This window comes from Lycium ferocissimum, chromosome 7, assembly GCF_029784015.1.
Source record: "Lycium ferocissimum isolate CSIRO_LF1 chromosome 7, AGI_CSIRO_Lferr_CH_V1, whole genome shotgun sequence".
Classification (NCBI taxonomy): domain Eukaryota; kingdom Viridiplantae; phylum Streptophyta; class Magnoliopsida; order Solanales; family Solanaceae; genus Lycium; species Lycium ferocissimum.
In genome coordinates, this window is record NC_081348.1 from 5,359,479 (window position 1) to 5,362,381 (window position 2,903).

Genomic DNA, 2,903 nt, shown 5'->3' on the forward strand with positions numbered 1-2,903 from the left:
TGTATTAAAATTGTATAAAAAATAAAGGATGAACTATTATCTTTGCCTAAACGCCAAAAGTGTGAATTAATTAACAAAGTATTTATACCAAGTCAATTTAATCTATTTATGAAAGTATTGACGGCCTAATTCTTGCCTAAAGCGAACAACAAGCTTTAAATTAAGCATGCAAGATGACAAGTAAATAAATATCTCCACCGGACATTCAAAATAATATTTCCACTATAGTACGAGTTTATGTTATGTACAAGTTTAAAGAATGCGGAAAGTAAATACAAACGAAAGGATTCGGTTGCCTTCCGAGTATCGTCTTTGAGATGTATTTCCCCATACCTGTATAAGCACTTGGTAAAAATGTTAGTAAGAAATTAAATAACTATTAAATGAATTAAAGAAATAATAAATAAACTTAACATAAAAAACCCGTCTTTTGTACATGGAAGGCCTTGGAAATCGACGAAAATTTCTTCATCGGCCAAAAGTATAGTATTTGTAATAAATTGCAAGATGAAAGAAAAAGTATTAGTTAAAATAATTTGAAAAAGTCAAAAAGTAAGGTATGTGACATAAAGTCTTTAAAAAGTGATTTGATAAAGATTCTTTGAAAAAGTAATGTGACCAAAGTCCTTGAAAAAGTAATGTGACCAAAGTCCTTGAAAAAGTAGTTTGACAAAAAGTTATTGAAAAAAATGATTTGACATAAAGTTTTTGAAAATATAATTTGACAAAAGAATGATGAAACTTGATTTGACCCTAAGATTAGTGTAGTGTATGTAATGTAACAAATGTATAGGTGGATGATGTATGTAAAAAGAACATAAGAATAAAAAAGAAAATATAGGTAAATATAAATATGATGTATAGCCAATGTAGAGTAAATGTAAATAGCAAAATATAAAGAAAAAAATAGGCATGTAGTGTGATGGTATTGACAAAAGTGTAAAGAAAATATTTGACAATGTATACATGTATTGAAAATAAATAAAGTTGTAGAGACAATATAGCAAAATATAAAGATAATGCATAAAAAATGTAGAGACAATAAGTGCGTTTCTTTTAATGAAAAGTTTCTCCCTTCTTTTCTTAGTAGTTAAGTAATGTAAATATGTACATGTATATGTATATAACGTATGTGTATAAAAAATATATAAAAAGAATAGATAGATGTAAGATAATATAAAGGAAAAGTGTGGAGAGTATAAGGCAAATGTATGTAAAATGTATAGGGAATACAAAAATATAGAAACAATATATGAAGAAATTTAAAGACACAATGTATATAAATAAATGTAAAAATAATATAGATAAATAAATATAAAGGCAATGTATATAAAATAAATGTAAAGACAATATATATGAATAAGTAAAGAAGCAATGTATGAATGAAATATAAAGACAACTAAAAAAAATATAGAAAGAGGAAGAAAGTGTTAGCCTTGCTAGTCTTCCTATAGAAAGAAAATCTAGAGAGTGTAGAGAGAAGAAAAATGTATGTGAGGTAGTGTGCAAGTGATGAGAAGAATGAGAGGGGAAGTCCTCCTTTATACAGGCAAAGGTAAACCACTTTTTATCCAAACCCATGTGCCAAAACTATGAGCTTCACAAAACCATGGGCTTCACAAAAACTTTTTATCCAAACCCATGTGCCAAAACTATGGGCTTCACAAAACCATGGGCTTCACAAAATCATGGCTTCTTAAAATCATGTGCAAAATCTTATCTGTGTTTAAAAAATTAATTGCTCCGATTTTCTGCACCGAAATGAATTTGTACTAAAATATAGTTAAATAATAATGTAAGTATAAAATATAAATATTAATGTATAAGATATAAAAATGTCTTTTTAATAAAATTAAGAAACAATTATTAATTGCACAAAAAATGGTAGTATTCGTGTACATGTGCAAAAATAATGATTCTTGAAAAATGACAATAAATTGATAAAACTCCTAAAATGAGGAAAATTATCAATAAATCATCGAAAAATGTAAAAATGTGTAAAAAATGTATTTCGCGCTCTTTAACGAATCAGGGCCCCCCAAAAAGTTAATTTTAAGCACCTCGAGCCAAAATTAGGTGTCAACAGTTTTTGTAACCAAACAAACTATGAAGTTATGCAAGTTTTAATACATGACTAGCTCTTCTTTAACCAGCAACCAAACAACCCCTTATATTATTACCACCATTAAAAGTTTACTTTACCTAGTTAATTTCGGGTTCTTTGCATTTTGCACCCTTAATTTGTGATCTATTTTTTTATTTATTTCCGATCCTATGATTTTTAATGATTTGCACCCTAACCTCTTTACTTTCTTGCAAAACAACAAAAAACCTCTTTTCTTGAATTATCCATGAGGGCAAAACAGGAAAGATACACCAAAAAATAGTGCAGAATGAAAAATTCTTGTGTTTAGCTTGTTATCATAGAAATTAGACAAGAACCTATTCACTTAGATGCATATGGTGAGTTAAAGCTTATATAATTACTCAACTTTGGGTAATTGGCTATCATAGTTATTCAACTTTATTTTGTCTTTAAAAAGTCACTTGACTTTAGGTAAATGGCTTTTATAGTCACTCAACTTTATTTTGTCTTCCAAATATCGCTCAATTTTGGGTAATTGGCTTCCATAGTCAGTCAACTTTGGATAACTGGCCTCCATAGTCATTTTAGCCGAAAATGTAATTTTTGATATATATTTAATAACGTGGAAGTTATTATTTTTTACAAAAAATATCTTAAAAAATTTAATTTAATAATTAAATTAATTTATTTAGGATCCTATTCATCATAACTAGTGCATATAATACTAAAATTGAGGATATTATCCATCACTAATACATAAAAATAATGAACTTAGACAATATTTCTCAAGTAATACTGTAAGACATAAATAATTAAA